The sequence below is a fragment of the Pogona vitticeps genome, chromosome 4 (assembly GCF_051106095.1).
Source record: "Pogona vitticeps strain Pit_001003342236 chromosome 4, PviZW2.1, whole genome shotgun sequence".
NCBI classification, from domain to species: Eukaryota; Metazoa; Chordata; class Lepidosauria; order Squamata; family Agamidae; genus Pogona; species Pogona vitticeps.
In genome coordinates this window covers 6,717,335-6,739,784 of record NC_135786.1, presented here as the reverse complement: position 1 = coordinate 6,739,784, position 22,450 = coordinate 6,717,335, and the positions used below count along the sequence as shown (strand labels likewise).

Here is a 22,450-nt window from a genome sequence, read left to right as displayed (position 1 = left end):
CTTACGAGAGGCCCTGTTGGGAGGACCATCAGCTCCGGAGGCATATTTGACAGGCACATGGGAAATGGTGTTCTCAGCATTGCAGCTGGTTTTTCCCTTTCGCTGCTTTTAGGTGTAATGGGAACGCACAACATTCGTTTCAAACAGGCGCTTTAAAATGCAAGAACAGGCAGTACAGTACCTTTATAAGCTACTAATTTAAAAAAATAATATGCTTTGCAAGCTTTCTTTGGAAAATCCCACTTCTTCAAAGCAAGGGCTAAAAGTCGAAACGTTTGGGGCAAAATGGGATTTGCTACCAGGAGATTATTCTTAGATGGCAAGATGAATTTTGCAGCTCTTGTCTTAGATGAGGCAGGAAGTTGTTTTAAAGTTTACCACCGAGGCAGCTGTGAGTTGGATTTCACACTCAGTTTTTTCAAACAAAGGGGAGCACAAGATATGGGTGCGTGCACACGCTTCTGTGATGGCTTAGATGCTTTTTAATCATTGCAGTGATTCTAAAGGTTTCATTCTTCCATTTATCAGCAGCCTTGAGAGCTGCTTTTTTTTAAAAAAAAAGAATATATTTGTGATACAAATTTAATACATGTTTTAAGATCAATTTAAGAATGCAGTCAGCAGACTGCAGGGTGGATAAAAATCAATGATTTTTTAAAACAAACTCAATTTAAATAGTGGTTTAAATCAGATTTTCAATCAAAAAAATTAAATTGTCAAACAATCTTGATTTTGTAAAATTTAAATTGTGATTTAAACTGGGGCTTGGGGAGGTTTCCTGCTCTCAGACGGCTGAAGAGTTGGCCAATGAGGCATGCATTTAGGTGGGTGTTGTGACAGCACTGCCGTGTGTTATATCTTTTGGAGAGAAATGGTGGCTTGGTGAGACCAGCTCTGGGAGACCAGTTAGCTTGAGGTCTGGGGGTAGTGGGGAGAAATGGCTGGAGTTAGCTATGGGGCTGGAGACGTTTAGATCAGGGGTCATCAACCCCCGGTCCGCGACCCGATGCCGGTCTGCGGGCTTGGAACTGGACCTCGGATACGGATCTCTGCACCCCCCATGACACACACACCCCGCTCATGGAGCTTGCTCCCCCCAGCCGGTCCGCGGCCCCAAAAAAGGTTGGGGACCGCTGGTTTAGATGACCAAGACTGTAGGAATGAAAGCATCCCACGGTAGCCAAATATTGATGACTGAAATGTGGGGGTAGAGGATCAAGAGTTTCACGCAGTTTGAAGACAAGCACTGTAACCTAGCACCGAATGTGAGAACAGACTGGAATTTAATGTATGGATTTAAGGAGTTCTCTGGCTTACGTGCAGTAATGTTTCTTTTCTGAAATATCTTTTCTTGCTGTTTGCTTTATTTTCAATGGTCCGGTGAAAAGGATCACTTACCATATTTTTTCGCACCATAAGACGCACTTTTTTTCCCACAAAACGGGGGGGGTGGAAAGTCTGTGTGTCTTATGGAGCGAAGAAAACAGATTATATTTTCCTGTTTTCTTCTCCTAAAAAATTGGTGCATCTTATGGAAAGGTGTGTCTTATGGAGCGAAAAATACGGTACTCTTGAATTTGTGGAATTGGGCCTTCTATTTTTTCTTTTTTCACTCAATACTGCCTCTCCCCCCCCCACTTTCAAAACTCTGGCCACCCAGGAATTGCACATGGGGGGGAAACTGGTAGAAGCGTGGAGTTGGGTTTTCATAGAAAATGGAAACAAGCAGAAGCAGCTTGAAAGCTGGAGGGGGGGAGGCAGTTCTCCTTAATCCCAAATATTGGGGTCCCCCGCACCGTGGTCAGATTTGAGTCTGTCCTGAGCGCCAGTGACAAAAAGCTAAGACCTTGCCAAGAAAAGCAAGGGTTTTTTTTTCCATAAGGCAATGATGCTGAAACACCTTTTCCAAGTTTTGTGTGTTTGTATATGTGTTTAAGAGAGAAAGAGAGAGAAAATTATTTCTCTGGAGGTGCAGCTCTCTGTTGTCATGTGATCAGGGTGAGTTTGATTTAATGATTGGATTTTCCCTTTTTTAAAAAAATGGATTTTTTGATGAAAATGTCTATTTTTTTAAAAAAAATTAAATCATGATTGATGGTGATTTAAATCAATTTGATTTTTTTAAATAGATTTTTATCTACCCTGCCCCTGATAGGTTTTTCAGCATGCGCAAGATGTTTAAGGATTGGTTTTACCTCCAGGGAATCCCCATGGATTTGAGTCCAAATCCTCCAGGTTCTATTCGATCACTGTGTCCATTCCACCACACCGGCTGCTAGAGTCTCCCGAACCAGACATCAGGCAGATAAAGAATCCAGCAGATCCTGACGTTTGACTCATATCCATTTCCATTTGAAACTGGACAACCTAAATAGAGCCCCTTACCTCTGGACAGACTAGTTTCTGTCATGTATGCTAGCCAAGTGTCATCATTTCTGATTGATTGGTTGATTTTGTTTTATTTTATTTTATTTTATGACATTTGAAATTTCAGTGCAACCACCATCCTCTCCTAAATGGACAGGATGTAAACTAAATAGCATTAGCAAAGGGTATGAAGAACAAAGAGCCTCTTCATTTGTTAATTTTTCGGAATGCTTCCCAGCATCCAGGACTCTGAAACTATCTTGTCCATTTACAAAGAGAGAGCATCACGCAGCAGATCATGCTCTCCGGCTGCCTCATACGGCATCCTTGATAAAAGAATATTAATTAATCAGTGATTGATGAAATGGGCTCCAGGCAGATCTTTGCAACATGGGAATAATTGTGACTTAGATCCCAGGCTCGTGGGTTTCATATCTCTAGCGTTTGAAGGAGGATTAGAAGTGATGCTCACGTACAATTTCCGTGACCAGGACCACTTTGTGTGCGTGCATGTGATGTGCTGTGAAATTGGTTCTGATGTTCGACATCTCAGGGAGTTAATAAACTCCAAAAAGTCCTGTCCTTAACAGCCCTCTTCAGATCTTCCAATTTGAACTAAGGCTTCTTTTATTAAGTCCATCCATCATACGTTAGGTTTTCCTCTTTTCCTATTGTGATGGGCAGAAACGGTTGGTTTGTGATGATTTTTCATGGCCTGTGATATCCACGAAGCTCTCCTGAAACATTGCATTTCAAAGGAGTTGACCCCACCCTCAAGTCATCTGTCTTCCAAAGTTTCATATCCACCCATTGTAACCAGGAACAGCATTGTTTGAACAATCCTAACTTGGTCTCCAGCAACACATCCTTACATCCAAGGATCTCTTCTGGTTCCTTTATGATCAAGTCTTGATCTCCTTTTGATTTCTCAGTTTGCCATCACCATTTTGGTTGATAATTGAGGCATGGTATAGAAGACCACTTCTGAATATTCTCTACCTAGGAATCCCTGGAGAGGATCGCCATTAAGTCAGTTTCACTCGACAACATGTAAGCATTAATAAGGATAATTAAAAATCTTGGACAGTTTCGATTTCTTGAAATCAGAGCAGTTCTAAATGTTAAGAGCTGGAGACAAACAAAAGATGAGTGTTTGTGACACTGTTTGACTCTCAAGACGGGTGTTTTCGAGTGTCTTTCTGGATCATAAGAGTTGCCATGCATGCAGTGTGGCCAGAGTTGTGGCCTTTTGTTCCATGGGAATCTAAAAGTCTTCCTCCAATATGGAGCGTTTGTAGCAAGGTATTTTCCAGTTACGGAAATCGCAGTGACTTGTCACTGAGAAGATGCAACACATCTTCTAGCAACGGTGTGATATCATACAGGAGCCTTTATCCATTTTCTGTGACATCATTAAAGTCTGAAGTTGGGCAGCTGCTTATCTGGCAAGTTATTAATCACCATTTGGCCAGTTTTTATTTGACCCCTGTCAAATATTCTGTGAAATTAAGAGCAGCCTTGGGTAAATGATATTCTGCTTTGTTTTTCATTGTCTTAGACCTCTAGCGTTAGTCCTTAATGTAGAAGTTCACAAATGTTAAAGCTGTGGAATTTATTTGCTCTGTTTTAAAATGTTTCCATCTGTATATTGGCCCATTGGGCAGCTTCAGTTGGTAGAAAAGTAATTGTTGTTGTTTAGTCGTGTCCGGCTCCTCGTGACCCCATGAACCAGAGCACGGCAGGCCCTCCTGTCTTCCACTGCCTCCAGGAGTTGGGTCAAATTCACGTTGGTCTCTTCGATGACACTGTCCAACCATCTTGTCCTCTGTCGTCCCCCTTCTCCTCTTGCCCTCACACTTTCCCAACATCAGGGTCTTTTCCAGGGAGTCTTCTCTTCTCACGCGATGGCCAAAGTCTTGGAGCCTCAGCTTCAGGATTTGTCCTTCCAGTGATCACTCAGGGTTGATTTCCTTCAAAATGGATAGGTTTGTTCTCCTTGCAGTCCAGGGGACTCTCAAGAGTCTCCCCCAGCACCACAATTCAAAAGCATCAATTCTTCGGCGGTCAGCCTTCTTTAGGGTCCAGCTCTCATTTCCATAAATCGCTACTGGGAAAACCATAGCTTTGACTATGCGGACCTTTGTCGTCAAGGTGACGTCTCTGCTTTATAAGATGCTGTTGAGGTTTGTCTAAGTAATACGTATTTTTAAAAATACCAACATGACTTTGACCCAACTCCGGGAGGCAGTGGAAGACAGGAGGGCCTGGCGTGCTCTGGTCCATGGGGTCACGAAGAGTCAGACACGACTAAACAACAACATCTTTAAAATAAAGAAATCCAGCATGTTGTCTGGTAAGAAGTGAATAATGGTAAGAGTGAAACCGATCCTTCACAGTCCTTCCTCACTCTGGTTGTCACATGCAACAACTCCATAAGGGGAAGTCTCCCCCCCTCTCCATCTCTCTCTGTCTCTCTTCCGCTTCCTATAAAGCCTTTTTTTTCCCTTTGTGAGCCATGTGCTGAAACTGTGTAGGTCTCTCGGAGCAGGAAAAGGGGAACCTAAGTAAAGAAAGCTGTCACACTAGTTCCAGGTTGGAAGTGCCCAGAAATCGCGATCACTTTGAGCTCATGGTGGCTGGGGAGAGAAGCCATCCCTCGATCTGCTGAATTTCCAAGAGAGTCTCCGGAATGATAAGGGCAATCATTGCCATTAGGATAGTTCTTGCTGCTTTGTGCAAGGAATTTCTGCACATTAGCTCTAGGTGTCTGTTTCAGGAAGAACATCTGGCAAGTCAACCACCTTTCATAAACAAAATATTCTAATCTTTCAAGCACCGGTTGTAGGGACAGTTTTAACTCCATTCCGTCCTCTATCGCTTCTTCGGTCCTGTGAACGAAGGAGTGCATTTCATCTTTTTCTTTGTAACTATTGCTTTTGTCCAGGAAACTCAGCTAAGCACTTCCAGATGTTCTTATCATTTCATAAGGTTCAGTTCGGTGCTGGTTTGAAAAATATGTCACATCTCTGTCTGTATAATCTGACAAGTAATTTTGTAACCACCCAACCCCCAACATTCCTTTTCTAGGAAAATTTAATTTTTGTTCTTTTTGCTTAATTGTTATTAACATTTTGTCCATCTTCTTTTGTAAAGAAACAAATGTGTCTCTATTTCGCCTCCTTGGCTGTGCACACACAATTCACTTTAGACCTTGTGCGGCTTCAAGAGTCTGCCTTGAACGCTTGATATTTTTTTTCCCCTCCAGATTTTCTCGCCTCCTAGATATTGACTGCTCTGCATTAGCATTTCTGCCGCTCACCTGGTCTGGTTCGGCATGCTTGCCCGCCTTCAAACACAACAGTTGAGCAATTAATGAATTAGAGCACTGGGTTTTTTTTTTATGAGGCATCGGTGGGAAAGCACAGCATCAGTCATTAAAAACCTTTTCGATCTTGACAGGGAGTGCTAAGCGCTCGTGAACGTTTTTGCCTTGCAGGATTTGTGTCCCAGATCTGTGTGTAGAGCAGAATAAACGGCTCAGGAGAGATTCACTGTCACTGCCATTCCTCTCCCACCCTGGCATGCAGATGACATTCACTGTTCTCTTACTTTCTTACCAAATATACTTGACCAGCAGAGTCAGGATTGATGTGCTTCCATTGCTGCCCGTTGAGTGGGTGTTTCAGACTGGCTGGGTTGTCACTTTGAAATGGAGGGGCCGGTCTAGTCACATGGGTGCGTAGGGTATCCCCCTTGTGTCCCCCTTTGACGCTTCTCCCTTTGAAGGGCTGCCCAGTCCGTGGCTGACCATAAGACCTAGAACCCCAAGGAAGAGACACAAGAGACCCTGGAAGCTTCCCCCATCTTCCATTAGCAGCTGGATAGCAGACCCAACAGGTGACTTAGTGATAGGCAACTTCTTAACTGTTAGTGTGGTACAACCATGGGACCCATGACCTTAGGCGGTGGTGAGCGCTCCAAGGCTGGAGGCATGCAAGAGAAAATTGGACAACCCTCGGTCAGATCTGCTTTGATTTGGATTCCTGCCTTGAGCACAGGGTTGGACTCGATGGCCTTATGGTCCCCTTCTGATTCTATGATTCTATCCTTACTTAGGAAAGATGCATTGGAATTTTGTTTAACTTCTGTTTTCTATTTTGCAATATATTGGCAATCTTAATTTATTATTTTATTTATTTAAAGTATCTGCACCCCACTTTTCTCCGTAGAAAGGACCCAAGGCAACTTACATCATTACATCTCTCTATCTCTATCTCTATCTCTCCCCCCCCCCATCTCTTTCATGATGTGTAAGAGCCATTGAGGTGTAGTGGATATGATGTTAGACCAGGGCTCAGGAGACTGGGGTTCAAATCCCCACTCAGCCATGGAAACGTACTGGGGGTGGCAAGGATAAATCACACCTTGGACATCCCACATATCGTGAAAACGCAAACAGTCGCCACAAGCCAAGAATGAATTGATGTCATGTGTCATAACTAAATGTGTGACCAAGGGGAACAGTGTGGGCTACAAGATCAGGTTGGCAGAAGCACCAGCCAGGCAGTTGGTCCATGTGCCATTCCTTCTGCAGCCAGGCAGTCCTTTCCTCTGTCTTTCCTCACACGGAGGAACCAGAGGCGTCCCGCACAAAGAACAGGAGCTGCTGTCCTGCTGTTGTCATGTGCCGGCAAGTCCCCTCCGACTTACGATGACCCCATGAAGGAGCCCTCTCCAAAATGTCCTGTCCTCAACGGCCCTGCTCAGGTCTTGCAGACTCAAGCCTGTGGCTTCCGTTACAGAACCAGTCCATCTCGTATTGGGTCTTCCTCTTCCTGCTGCCTTTTACCTTCCCCATCCTTGTTGTCCTTTCCAGAGAATTCTGTCTTCTCGTGATGTGTCCAAAATACGACAGACTCAGCTTGGTCATTGTTTTGCTTCCAGTTCAGGCTTGATTTGCTCTAAGACCCACTTCTTCCTCTTTCTGGCAGTCCAGAGTACAGTGGACCCTCTACTTACGGAATTAATACATATTGGAACGGTGGCTGCAGGTCAGTCTGTAGGTCGAGTCTCCATTGACCTACAATGCATTGAAAACTGGTTAATCCGTAACCGGCCATTTTTGTTCCGTTTTTGTTCCATTTTGGGTTTTTTTCTGGTCTGTAGGTTGATTCTCCGGTTGCAAGTCAAACCTAAATTTTGTAGCCAGAGAAGTCTATAACTTGAAAAGTCTGTAAGTTGAGCCATCTGTAAGTCAAGGGTCCACTGTATCTGAAAATCTCTCCTCCAGCACCGCATGTCAAAGGAATAGATTTTTTTCCCCACTATCCAGCGGTGACTCTTAAGCATTAGGTATAGCTATGGGGCAAGGAGCCTGGGAGAGAAATGCCCAATGATTTGCCTCATTGCTGTGTGAGGTGTGCAGTGGGTATTTGACGCTTCTTATATAGAGTGGCTTATTATGGTTATGGTCGTCGTCATTATGACTTGTTATTACTTCTTGTTATGTGTTCTCAAGTTGCTTCCAATGTAGGATGGCCTCATGAATGAGTGATCTCCGAAATGTCTTGTCCTCAACAGCGCTAGTCTTGTAAACTCAAGCCTGTAGCTTCCATTACGACGCTGCTTCCCAACCTTAAGTTCACAGATGTTCTTGGACTACAACTCATCTTGGCCAACATAGCTAGTGGTGAAGGCTTCTGGGTGTTTTAGTCCGACAACATCTGGAGACCCAAGCTTGGGAACCTCTCTGCTTTAAGGCATCCATCCATCTTGTACTTGGTCTTCTTTTTTCTTTCCTGCTTCCTTCCACCTTTGTGGATTTAGGGATGTGAAAATGTTTCCTTTTTTAGTTCCTTCTGCTTCTTTAATCCCGCTTCGTTTTCTTCCTGGCTTTGTTGCATATCAGGGCACAGTACATTGTGGTTCAAGATGGGCATAAACCAGTTCGTGCCAGTCTGTAAAGGTAATAGCACAGATGCGGATGCTCCTCTACCCCACCTCCTCTGGCTCGATCAACCACTCGCCAGGCCCAGCGTGCTCAGCTTTCTGCACCTCTTCAACTGATCTGCCAGTCCCTGCAAGAGTTTAGGCTTCCCGATTGTTTCTTCTCTTGGCTGATCTCATGCTCATGACTGGGAGATTAGCCCAGGCGTTGGGGAAAGCAAGTTGAGGTTAGTGAGTGGCAGATCAGATTAAGACAGTGGTCCCCAACCTTGGGCCCCCAGATGTTCTTGAACTTCAACTCCCAGAAATCCTGACCATCAGAGGTGGTGGTGAAGGCTTCTGGGAGTTCTAGTCCAAGAACATCTGGAGGCCCGAGGTTGGGGACCACTGGATTAAGAGACAGATTGGGACAAACCCGTTTGTGCCCTTCTCAAGCTGCGGTTTCTTTGTGTTTATTTCTACACGTTTTTCCTAACTTGCCCGTTTATTTACGTATTTTCCTAATGGGCACCCCATCTTTTCCCAGTCAACGAAAGCATTTTAGAATATTTTTACACAACATGCGACTTAGTCATTTTCATTTTCAAACATGTGTGTTGTTTGGGGCCCTGTGTATTTCTCCTGAGTTGACTTAATAAGCCTTGCAGATCACTAAAGTCTTGAGGCCAGGAGCAATGACTCTGGAGAGAATGGAAATTGCAGTCTTGCTGTGGTGGTAAAATACAACAAAAATGTTTTCCTTTCCTTAGCGACGGTGCAAGCAGGACTGCTCCAGCCGTTGTGAATTCCTCGGCAATATCTCTATGCGGACAACCAGTGGCAGCATCTCCAGTTCCTTGTGCATTGCTTCCTGAGCTGTCATTGTCGTCTTCTGCTTCTTTGTTTCCTCCCACCTTCTCCCATGCTGAGTCCGCATGGGGATGGGACAGCTGTCCCATTGGCTGAGCAGGGCTGTGTCTAACATGACTAGACATGGGCACGAACCACAGATTTGGCAGTTCATGCTGATTCGTTTCTCGGCTGAACAGTTTTTTTGGTGCTTCCTAGCCCCGCCTCCTCTAGCAGGGACCCATTCAGAGGCAGCACCCCACCTTCCCTGCCCCGCCTCCTCCAACCTCTTCCTCTGAGTGGGTGCCTGCTGGAGGAGGCAGGGCTTTGAAGCGCCAAACACCTGTTCAGCTGATAAACGAACTGGTGGTTCATGCCCATCTCTAAACGTGACCATAGAATTCATCTACTTTATTAGTTTTGCTTTCGAAATCCCATTGCCGGTTAGATGGTCCTGTGGAGCTCAGCACAAGGCCTCATCCTGTTCCAAATAGTAGTACAGTGGTGCCTCCACTTAGGAACTTAATCTATCCCAGAAGATGTTTGTAAATTGAAAAGTTCGTAAATCAAATCAGCATTTCCCATAGGAATGCATTGAAAACCGATTACGTAATCCATTCCGGCTGTTTGTATGCAGAGGCGCCATTTGTAATTTGAAACAGGTTAATCCATCCTCTACCACTAGGGGGTGAAATTATTTTTAACCTACAGTGGTGCCTCGCATAGCGAGGTTAATCCGTTCCGGATTAACCATCGCTATAAGAAAACATCGCTAAACGGGATGGAAAATGCCATTGGAACGCGTTAAACTTAGTTTAATGCGTTCCAGTGGCTTCTGTACTCACCGTTAAGCGAAGTTTTCCCCATCCGCAACCATTTTCGCGCCCTCAGTAAGTGAGGGCAGGGCGCAAAAACGCTGCACGCGGCCATTTTGGGCGTCCGACGGCCATTTTGAAACCGCCGAACAGCTGATCCGCGGGCGTCGCAATGCGAGTTTTGCCCATTGTGGCAGTTGGGATGCCTTAGCATTAGCGATCCCAAAAAAGGGAACGCTATGCGAATCCGTTATACGGTGCACTCGTTAAGCGAGGCACCACTGTATATGACTTGGGTTAAAAAAAAGGGCAAGGAAGGAGGGAACAAACACCTTTTAAACAAAACAACTTTAAAACCAAGCAGCTTTAAACCAAACCAATCACCTTTTAAACCAAATTTTACATTTTTAAAATTACAGTTCCAGGCTGTCCAGAGTCAATTTCCCACTTTTGCCGGGGGTGGTGGTGGTGGTGGTTGTTGTTCGTAAGTCGAATTTCACAAGTCGAAGCAAAATTTTGTGAACGGAGCTGTTGATAAGTCGAAATGTTCGTATGTAGGGGCATTCGTAAGTCAAGGCACCACTATAAAGGTGGAGGAGTATCCCCATTGTTTCTGAAACCTATAAGTGGGATTGGCTTAGATACTCTTCGCTAGAATACTATTTTACTGGATGCTACCATACTTTTTCCTGGTGCACCACAAGGGGCAGATCTGATGAAATAAGCTGAGAGTTAATGGCCATAATCTTTATTGGGTTTGCATAAAGTGTGTGCAAATTGCCATAGCCTAATTGCAGCTAATTGATGTGGTATTGTGGCATGACATTGTACATAGGTGTACTAACAGGAACGTAGCTGAGATGTTCCCCAGCACTTCAAGAATTCACCTTTCTGCATATGTCATGCAAAGAGCCACAAGATTCTGGCCGTTTATTCTAATTTAGATCTTCTGTGAGCGCAGACAGCTGATAACCCATGGTAGCTGAATCTGTGGGCTCTGAGCTGGAAATTCTTCAGTTTGGGCTTGATCAACACCATCCTATGAAGGAAAATGCCATTCAGTTCCATGGGGCTTCTAGTAGTTCAGTTAAGTATAGGATTGCTGTTCTAGCAAGCACCATTGAGCACCCTGGGGCATAGAGTAAAAAATGTACAGGATTGTTCTGCGCAGCATCTAAATGAGCTGCTGTCGCTCTCCCTACACCTCTGCACTATATGGGGACAGTAATGAGACCCAACTTACCAGATCACTCTAAGACGTTACTGAGACTGTATATATGAGGCACTGGGAGAAACCCAAACCACTTTGTTAATTGTGCAATTTTAATGGGTGGAACCCTTCTCCTATCCATTAGCTTGTGTTCTAAATGAAGCTTTAAAAAAAACTTGAAGAACTATAGATACAGCTTTGTTTGCAAGCTACATGTTTGATTTGTTTTGGTTTCAGCTCCGCAGCCTGTTAGACACAGCTAACATCTGATTTCTTTCTTAAATGTTCCGTTTCCCAAAAAGAGCTCTTTTCTCAAAAGTCACAGATGGTCTGTATTTTCTCCACCTCCTTTGCCTCAGTTGAAGAATAGCAGAGACTAAGCAGGGGTTTCCCCCATCATTTTTATACCTAGCCTTTTGTAATTTTAAAACATTAGAAGAGCATAATAAATAGATGCTGGCTGGATAGCTCAGTAAGGTAGGCGTCTGGTAGAAGAGCCGAGAGGTTGGGAGTTCAGTTCCCCGCTGTGCATCCCAGAAGAGCCAGCCTGTGTAGACTTGGGCAAGTTAGGTGGCCCCAGGGAGCCCCCAAAAGAAGGGAATGGTAAACTATTTCTGAGTACCGTCTAACTATTTCGTTGTATGTGTATATACTTACAATGACAATAAATTATTATTATTATAACTAGAAAACCCTGAAAGGGTCATTGTGAGTTAGAATTGATTGGACAGCATCCAATTACAGTGGTGCCTCGCTTAATGATTGCCTCGTTAAACAATGAAACCGCTATACGATGTTTTAATAGGCAAAATCCGCTTTATGACTATTGGTTCCCTGCTTCGGGAACCGAGTCTTTGCATTATGACGTTTTTAAAACAGCTAATTGGCGGCTTCAAAATGGCTGCCCGCTGTGTAAAATGGCTCCCCGTTGTGTTTTTGGACGGATTCCTCGCTTTACAGGCACCGAAAATGGCCGACCCTATGGAGGATCTTTGCTGGACGGGGAGTTTTTGAGCCCATTGGAACGCATTGAACGGGTTTTCAATGCGTTTCAGTGGGATTTTTTATTTCGTTTAACGAGCATTTCGCTCTACAGCGATTTTGCTGGAACGGATTATCCTCGTTAAGCGAGGCACCACTGTATTAATAAATAGACAAACTGCTCTGAAAAAGGAAGAAAAACAGGCATCCGTCAGGAGCAGATTCTCCGTCAGGAAGAGATTCAGCAGAATCATGTACTGTAGTTCCTTCCTTGTGCTCCCCCCCCATGCATCCCCAACTTGGCTGTCAGGGGCTTAGAAACCCTCTGTAGTTTGTTTAAGAGGTGAAGACAAGTAGGGTGGATTTAGAATTGTATGGTGCTTTGTTTTTAAAATGTTTGCCATGGATGGTTTTCATCTTGTAATTTTAAACATGCCTTTTAAGTAGGTTGTTAACTACCCCGGGGCAACAGTGAAGATGGAAGAGGAGATGTGGCATTAGTGTGTAAGAACGCAGGGGAAATAAAAATCAATAGGTTTTTTTTTAAAAAAATCAAATTGATTTAAATCACACTTTAAATTTCAAAAACAGAATTTTTAAAATTTAAGTCATCAAAAAACTCATTTTCAAAAAAGTGCATTTTTAATCAATTTGATTTTAAATCAGATCCCTTATGCAAGAAAATATGGCATTGCTTCTGTTCGGCTCTGAAAATAGTATTGTTTCTTTTGGAATCTAGCCCGGAGATGGGGGCTTCTGCGCTTTGCTTCCTACATCAAGTCAGAAGCCAAGACCCTGTGCAGACCTTTTTTGGTCACATCAAGACTTCCTGAGGTGCAAACATGCATAGGATGACACTTTAAAGTTCTGAGTTGCCTCCTGTTGTGTAAAGCTCCTTTCATTGTGTGCTTTCCATTTTAGGATTGCTAGGTGCAATGAGGATTCCACTTAGGCACTAGATATGCTCTACAAAATGCAGTTGTTCCAGAAAGCAGGAGCAAGGATATTGGTTGGACATTCACAGGACCCTGCCACCCTGATGGGTGCGTTTGGTAGGGATGTGGGAGAAGGCCTTCTCCGTGGCTTCTCCCAGACTGTGGAACTCCCTGCCACTGGAGGCCAGGCTGGCCCCGTCTTTGTTGTCCTTCCACAAGCTGGCCAAGACCTTCTTCAGACAGGCTTTCCCTGAGTGACTCACTCCCCAAGTGTTGTGGTGGTGTTTTTTGTTGTTGTTGTTGTTGTTAAATTGGTGTATCTTACTGCTTTGCATGTGTCTTGCTGTTGCTTTTTTGTTTCTTTGTTTGTTTTTGTATAGTATTTGTTTGATCCCTTTTAGTATTTGCATACTCACTGTTAGCTTTAATGTTGGCTTTTAATGATGTAAGCCGCCTTGTATCTTTTTAAGGAGAAAGGAGGGATGAAAATATTTCGAATGAATAAATAACAAATAACGATCAGACCTGCACTTGCAGCAGTAGTTCACCAGGTACAGTCCAGATGCTGGGGCTTGCCTCTAAAATCTTCTGTGGCAAAAATTTCTGGGGGGGGGTAACCATCTTAATGTGTTGCCCCAAAGCCAACATAGAATCTTGTCGTCTCTTTGAAAACACACCTTATTTGATATAAGGTTTTGTGGGTTGCCCCCTTTAAGGGGCCGTAAGAATCTTCTTTTGGTCCACAGCGCAAGATCAGGCCGGGAGAGACCCATCTTACAGAAATGTACGTACATCTGATCCGGAAAGATCACTTTCCAATTTAGCAAGTCATAAATGCCCCCTCCTGGCTGGCTAAGGTACTGCAGGATACTTGGGGTGGGCAATGTAATACTGTGTCAGACAGTCTGATGATAATACGTACAGTAGTGCCTCGCTTGATGACGTTAATCCGTTCCAGCGAAATCACTGTAGAGCGAAATTGTCGTCAAGCAAAAGTAAAAAGCCTAGTAGAATGCATTAGAAACCGGTTAATGTGTTCTAATGGGTGAAATATCTCATTGTAAAGTGAAGAGCCTCCATAGGGTGGCCATTTTCTGCTCCCTGTAGAGCGAAGAATCCGTCCCTAATACAGCGGGGAGCCATTTTGCACAGCGGGCAGCCATTTTGGAAACCCAACGATCAGCTGTTTTGATTGTTGTTAAGTGAAAAATCGGTTCCTGAAGCAGGGAACCGATCATCGTAAAGCGGATTTTCCCCATAGACACATCGTTTTGCGATCGCAATAGCGATCACAAAAATCTCATCGTACAGCAGATTTGTCGTACAACAAGGTAATCATCAAGCGGGGCACCACTGTATATCCATTTCTCTGTGTATGTGAATGGATGTAAATTTGGATCTGGGAGTCATCCAAGTGGCCGCGCTGCAGGTGAAGTAGTGCCATGTGGTGGTTCCCCTTGGCTGAGCTCATTAAATCTTCAGATGGCATTCTGGCTGCCAACGGAGGTGCCAGCCAACAGAAAGAATGGGAGTCTGATCTATAGCAGTGATTCTGAATGTGGGGTACACATACCCCCCCCAGGGGTATGAACCAGGACATTGAGGGGTATGGCAGGGGAAGAATAATGGTGGAGAGAAGCATATATATCAAACCTTGTAAGACAAGATACAAGTCAAAAGTTGTGAAATTGAATGTTATGATGAGTGGCGGAGTGGCTATTCGTTATTTAAACTCGGGGGAGGGGAGCCCTGTTCCCTTGCTTCGTTATTTTGGCAAAAGGTGGGCAGTCTCTCCCTTAACAATGTACTGTATTGTGAACCTGCCACTACAGTGCACATGCTCAGCAATGCACCCTTACAGGCTCAGTTTTCACTTGCCTCTATTTCACAAACATTTGAGTGATGTTGCACCAATACTGGTGTATATATCAGTGTACAATGACTTGACTTCTTCGGGATGCATTTACTTGAATTCTGCTATTGCCGGCCAAAATTCAAAGTGTTTGTTCTAACTAGAGATGGGCATAAACTGGAAAAATGAGGAATCGGGGGTGGTTCGTGGCTCCCCTCAAACCGTTTCGAACCCTGGAAAAAACGAAGTGGTTCGTGATTCGTTTTTTGGGTTTGTGCATAGAGGGAGGGGAATTTAATAACCCGTCCCCTGCCTCCATCGCCTCCTTACCTGTTACTGCCACTTCCTCCTCTTCTTCCTCCACCATCTTCAGAAACAGAAGGGTGGAGCAAAAGGCAGAGTACGAAAAGTGTGCTTGAGCCACGAGTGTGGCCTGAGAAAGTGCTACAGGCCAGTTTAGGGAAGGAGCGCATCAGACCTGCACCAGAAAGTTTGCCATTTTTGGTTTTAGGCATTATGAAACTCCTCCAAAATGGGAACTTTCAGCATTTTTTACATGCTTCCTGAAGAGCTGCAGCAAGACAGAAGTGCTACCTTCGGAGGATTCTGGTTAAAAAAAACCAAACAATCATCTTTACAAGCCTTGTTGGCAATCTGCAACGATGCAGTTAAGGTTAGCATCTCCCCCTCACATGCATCTTTTTAGGAAGCATGCAAAATTACAGGAAATCCCTCAATAATAGGGGGTGGCTACATTGTTCTGTTTGTCATCCAGATACTGATGACCCCAAACCCCTAGACTCTAACCTCTCCTAGAAGGTTCTGTAGGCATTCTTCAGTTTCGAGAGACTATGGTGACGTGCTCTGTATGGAGGACTTGGAACAGCGTCTAGTGTGGCTGAGAAGGCCAATTCGAGAGTGACCGTCCCTTCCACACTGAAGACAAATGCAATCTGTCCCCTGTCCAGCTCCCTGGTTTTGCTCGTTTCAGGACTGCCTCTTTGCCTAGGCCTGCTGTACAAGGGTCTCTTCAAATTGGGAGAGGTCATAGAAAGTTCACTGCTATATTAAAGAGCATAGTGGACAGAACAGAATCCTGGAGGGCCTCAGAGGCCGGCAGCCATGACATCAAAGAGGAGTCCAGCTGGACCACCCTCTGGGCTCCACTCACCCATCCACCCCCCCCAGGACGGACTGAAGCTGCTGCAAAACCTACATAATCTTATTCAGAAATCCCTGCGGCCAAGAAGTTGACAGACACCCCCTTTTGTTGTTTAGTTGTTAAGCCGTGTCCGACTCTTCGTGACCCCATGGACCAGAGCACGCCAGGCCCTCCTGTCTTCCACTGCCTCCCAGAGTTGGGTCAAATTCATGCCGGTCGCTTCAATGACACTGTCCAACCCTCTCGTCCTCTGTTGTCTCCTTCTCCTCTTGCCGTCACACTTTCCCAACATCAAGGTATTTTCCAGGGAGTCTTCTCTTCTCATGAGATGGCCAAAGGATTGGAGCCTCAGCTTCAGGATCTGCCCCTCCAGTGAGCACTCAGGGTTGATTTCTTTCAACCTAGACACCCCCTAGAACCTTAGAATAATAAAATTTTAGAATCATGAAGTTGGAAGTGGCCTATAAGGCCATCAAGTCCAACCTTCTGCTCCATGCAGGAATACAAATTAAAGGATACCTGCCAGGTGGTTGTCTAAGTTTCTCTTGAATATCTCCAGTGTTGGAGCGCTCGCCACCTCTCGAGGTCATTAGTTCCATTGTCGTACTGCTCTAACGGTTGGGAAGTTTTTCCTGATATTCAGACAAAATCTAGCTTCCTGTAACTTGAGCCCATTGTTGCGTGTCCTCTGGGATGATCGAGAACAGATATTGCACCTCCTCTGTATGACAGCCTTTCAAGTATTTGAAAAATGTTATCCTATCTCCCCCCCAGTCTTCTTTTCTCAGCATGCCCAGTTCTTTCAGCCTTTCCTCCCTCCTTGTCACCCTCATCTGAACTCTGCACTTGTTCCAATTTGTCAGCATCCTTCTTGAAATGTGGTGTCCGGAACTGGACACAAGACTCAAGGCCTAACCAGTGCTGAATAGAAGAGAATTAGCACCTCGTGGAATTCGGAAACTATACTTCTGTTAACGCAGCCTAAAACCTTGCTAAAGAATAGAGTAATGGAGACTGTGAGAAGGTGCTGGCTGGCTGGCTCAGTGGTTTAGGTCTCTGGCTGTATGATTGGGAGTTCAGGAGAAAGGTGGAGTATAAACTGCGCAAATAAATTTGCAAATTGCACTCCCATAAATTCAGATTTTTCCATCTAAACCTAATCCCACTGGACCAATGTAAGGCCTCAAAAGATTTGTTTTGTTTTTTTGCAGAAAACGAAAATTAGAAAACCGTTGGGGGCTCACTTTGGGAGGGGGAATGGCATGTTTCCTAGTTGTGTAGAAAAATAAAACAAAACCCACAACAACTCTTGCCTTCGGAGTACGTGTTTTATATTGGAGAGCCAGCATCGAACCTTCTCCATGGCTTACCATCCGTAAGGTGCCTTAGATTCTTTTTGGCAAACATCCTGAAAGAATGTCTGTGGAGTGTTATTCTGAGTGTTTTGCATAATTGATATTGCGGGCCAAATTTAGAGACTTTCTCTCCCCCCCCCCCCCACTTTGGCACAAAGTTATCTTGGCACCCATTGTATGGGCATCCTTTCCTTGTGAGAGATAATGTGACTTGGCTTGCGTTTCTTCTGCCTCCATCTACGGCAGCTCTTCCCCCTATGCCGCTCAGGAATGCTTTTCGAAAGGGCGTTAGGAAATGCATTCCATTTTGTCTAAGGGGAAATGCTGATTAAATAGCTATCGACTCTTTTTAAGCTGTCTTTTACGGAGCTTTAATAGGTACTTATCTGATTCAGCGTTGCCAAACTTTTTATAGATATGATTCTGGGGCATCAGTACTAGTTTGATTTAAATCTTGAAGGCGGAAGGATTATGACAGCGAACAGCTAGGATGGTTAAATGAGTCTTGCCTCCAAGTAAACGGGGGTGCTCTGTCTTGATCGGTTGTCCCTGCAATTTTTATTGCTTTATGAAAAGGCAGTTCTTTTGGAGGGTGTGAGATTATGTGAAATATAAAAAAATGTGAATCTTTCTCTGTTCATCCTACATTTCAGGAAAATGTGCAACCCAGCATCTTGATTCTGCAGATACTGCAGGAAATGTTCTGCACATGGTCAGAGGCACTCACAGTATTTCTGATTAAGATCATCAGGTAATTTGGTTGCTACTTAGTGCTGTACTTCAGGATTCTAGTTAGGTTTCTATTACATTATTCCAGTGACTAGAATGAATGTGTTACCTCTAAATGAATTTTTCTAATCCAGACATATAATCTAGGCAATTAAAGAGCTGGGTGAGTATTTTCTGTGTTGGTGAGGTAGTAAGAATAGAGATGCAGGTCAGTGAAAAAAAAATTAATAGAACAAGTGCATAGATCCCATGCTTCAAAAAAATACCTTCTCTAATCTCACAGTTTCCAGATGGGTTGGACTACAAATCCCATACTCCCCAGCTATTGGTCCGATCATTATAGGACTTGTAATTTAATGCATCTGGAAAGTGCCTGATGAGAATAAGCAATTTAAACACAAAAAAAATGTGCTTTTGAAACAAGCAAATGACAAAAATTGTCATTGAAAGCTAGTAGTGACACCAGACATGCCATTCTTTGTAAATTGCTTGTTTCTTAAAAAATAATTTAATTAACAAATTACATAAGGATACTACAGCAAATTAAATTCTATCCTTCTCAACACGAGCAAGAGCAAATTAACTTCTCCATTTCCGTAAACATGGAGGGATTTTTAAAAACTGACATTTGAAGTTCTGCTAGAAATCACTGGTTTTTTTCTGCTGGGCTTTTAATGGTAATATATTTCATTCGTGTGTTTTGCATGTACAGCCAGCATGAGAGTGTTTGACCATAAAAAACGTAATAGAAAGCCTCTTTCAAGATGAGCCTCGTCTAGGACAGAAGAACTGCCACTTCCGTTGTTGTGTTGTTATGTGGTGTCAAGTCATATCCGATTTACAGCAACTTTTTCAAGATATTTAAGAAGTGTCTTTATTCTCCAGGTACTGGTAAACCACTCTGGATGTTGTTGGAGTACAACAAGGGTCATCTAGCTTTACTGTTGGATCTCTTGCATTCATCGTAGAACCTTCAGATCTAGGAGGAGAAGGTTCATCTTGGCAAATAAAACAATTTATTTCCACTTAAATGCAATGCAGAAAGATCGTGTATTTCCTTCCTATATACTCTTGCGTTTAGCCCCGTGCCCAGTGTGGGAATCCTAGCCAGACGTTCGTTCCTAAAAAGCTTGACAAAATGTATACCCTACTTTTTTTATTTTTATTTTTTGGTAGTTGAAGGATACACATGACAACATGGACAGTTGCGGGCAAGCAGCCAGCAACACATTTTTGTGGGTTAGTGATTCTTTATGGACTTCTTTGCAAAGTTGAGTTTGCTAACAGGAAGAGCTGCTACTAATGAGCAAATGTAGATTGTCTCGGCTAAATGCACATGAATTGCGCCCCTAGAAAAAAAAATACCCAAGGAAAGGAGGGGAAAAAATGAGGCTCTTTATTATGCAGGATTACTAGGAAAGCAATAATAAGTTCTAGATTTTTTGGCCTGCAGCAAAATTGCTTCTCCTTTTTCTGTGTGGACTAAATGATAGGCATTCATTTTTATAGGAGAAAATAAAGGGATTACTTGAGGAGCAGACTAAACGGGCTCTTCTCCCAGAGCACCCTGCTGACACTCAGATTTGCGACTGCCTTCTATATACCCATATTTTGGGTTTGTTAGGTATGGGGTTTTTTGGCCTTGCGGGAATACGATAGAAACAGCTACGTATGGAATTTCAGAGAACTGTCTCTCATATCCCAAAATGAGGCGTGTGAAAAATACGGTACTTGTTGAAATTCTCAGTTTTGTCCATTTAGGCTATGCCAACACGACAAGACACCTGAACAAGGAATTTGCAAGTCTGTCAGATTCCTTGGCTCCAGTGCGAGAGTGAGACATAGAGCACTTTATTTTTTTACCCTCTAGTTTTTCCACAGTTTGCAGAAAAACACCTCAGCAAAACTAGCATGCTTTCCTTCCTCCCTCCCTCTCCCTCTCTCACACACAAACACACACACACACACACACACACACACACACACACACAAATGTAGAATGGATACAGAAGGACTGGATGATTCTTCAGAAAGGCACAAACAGTTTTTTTAACTTTCCCTTCAAAGGCAACCACTTTGTTGTTGTTTAGTCGTGTCTGACTCATCGTGACCCCATGGACCAGAGCACAGCAAGACCCTCCTGCCTTCCACTGCCTCCCGGAGTTGGGTCAAAGTCATGTTGTCAAATTCACTTTGGGGACACTGTCCAACCATCTCATCCTCCATCGTCCCCTTCTCCTCTTGCCTTCACTCTTTCCCAACATCAGAGTCTTTTCCAGGGAGTCTTCTCTTCTCATAACATGGCCAAAGGTTTGGAGCCTCAGCTTCATGATCTGTCCTTCCAGTGAGCACTCAGGGTTGATTTCCTTCAGAACGGATAGGTTTGTTCTCCTTGCAGTCCAGGGGACTCTCAAGCACCTCCTCCAGCACCACCATTCAAAATCATCAATTCTTCGGTGGGCAGCCTTCTTTATGGTCCAGCTCTCACTTCCATACATCGCTAGTGGAAAAACCATAGCTTTGACTATGCGGACCTTTGGTGGCAAGGTGATGTCTCTGCTTTTTAAGATGCTGTCTAGGTTTGTCATCGCTTTCCTCCCTGGAAGCAGGCGACTTTCAATTTTGTGGCTGCTGTCACCATCTGCAGTGATCATGGCGCCCAAGAACCCACTTAGAATGTCTAATTAGAACCCCCCCAAGTCCAAATGATAGCAATGAGCTCCCTACCTTCCATGGTGGGCAAAATCAGCCCATCTACTCAAGGTGATAAAAAGCACCCCGTTCCACAGTACAGCCAACAAGCAATTTAGGAGAAATGCTGGGTCCATCACTACAGCCAGACCCAGCAGGATTCTTCCAGTGCTTTGAGTGGTCGTCCAAAACAGGCACAATAAACTAGTCTACTGAGTTGCGTTGAAGAGATAACAGAAATTGTACATCAGCCTAAAGAACTATGCTTATTAGTTCATTGTTATTTTTTTGAAACCAGTGGTTATGACGGCTGGAGGATTCTGGGCATTGTAGTCCAAAAAGGTAACTTGCCAAGGAAGCCAGAACTTTGGAAGGAACTTGCCCATTAAAGTAAACGTCTCTGTACAAATCAGCGTTGCAGTGTGGCAAGAGAAGAGGGCACCGAGCCTCCTTGTGCCAAACGCCACCATCCTGTGCCACGGCCGCCCTTTGGCTTTATTTCTCAACCACTTCCTTTCTTCATGCTTGGTGTGGCTCCTGGCTTTTCCTGCCTCTAGGAAGCCTTCAGGGCAAGTCGTCAAGTCGCTGGGGTTTTCCCAAAAATGGGCTTCAGCGTTGCATTTGATTATGCCACTTCCTTCGCCACTCCCTTTCCTGTTAAGTAATGCAACGCTAGCTTCCCTTCTCTCCTCTTCCTTCCTTTCTTTTCTTTCTTTTTTTTTCTTCTGCCACACCTCAAGCCTTTGCTTTGGCCCTTGTCTATGAAACATAGCACGCCAGGCCTGGAAGCAGGCGCCGGTGGGCTCAGAGGGACCTCCACAATGGCTAAACGGAACCCGGCCAGCCATGGAAAAGGTAGGGTCATTCTACAACCCTGCCTTACGGATGGCTTTTGCTTTAGAGACGAGTAGTAAGAGTCATGCCGTGCTGATTGGTCTGTAGGTTCTCTCTTCCTAGAAAAGGTCCAACCCATCTTTCTTAGGAACCTGAAGGTCACACATCCGTCTTGCTATGACAGTTCCTTCAAGTTCAGACTACTTTGTAGTTTATAAGATTCTCTCTTTTTTTATTAGTCACCTGCTTTCACTTCCTTTCTAACTGTCTCTCTGTTTTTGTGGCACCTCGGACGTCAAAAAGGGAAAATGACCCTACAGAGTGCTTTCCATGTAGGGACACTCTGTGGTCCTAGCAGGGGTGTGTGTGTGTCATCTCAGAGAGCCGGAGGGGAGGTACCGCAAGCCACCTGTGTTTGATTATCAGAAGCTTGCTTGCCGAAACAATTTTTACTAGTCAAAGAGCAGAAGGCAAATGAGTGGTTACCACCTTGGTCTAAGTGTAGGTCTTCCAGAGCTGCTTCCCTCAATCTCAATGTTTTTGAGTCCGTGCCAAATAGGATCTCACCTTTCACATTGTCTGTCCTGTTGAAAATGAAGGCTGGAAAATCTGTCTTTTGGTGACTGGTCCTTTTTTAAAAATAAAGATGTTTAGAGCAGGAGGGAAAGTGTTCAAAATTCCAGTGTTTATTGATATAAACTTTCGCGTTCTCGAAATTCTGCTCCCCCTGAATGCACTCTCTTAC

At 44.1% G+C, this 22,450-nt stretch overlaps 1 protein-coding gene across 2 annotated transcripts in view; it reads left to right on the top strand.

Annotated features, from left to right (window-relative positions):
- RGS19 (regulator of G protein signaling 19) overlaps window positions 1-22,450 on the top strand; it is a 66,056-nt gene that overhangs the window by 5,578 nt on the left and 38,028 nt on the right. The window contains exon 1 of one of the 2 annotated variants that reach the window (XM_020814398.3): window positions 12,004-21,726. The exons of the other annotated variant lie outside the window; for it this stretch is intronic. The gene's annotated coding sequence lies outside the window, so the exon portion shown is untranslated. Of the gene's footprint in view, window positions 1-12,003; window positions 21,727-22,450 lie in introns of those variants that run through there. 2 annotated transcript variants of the gene reach the window in all.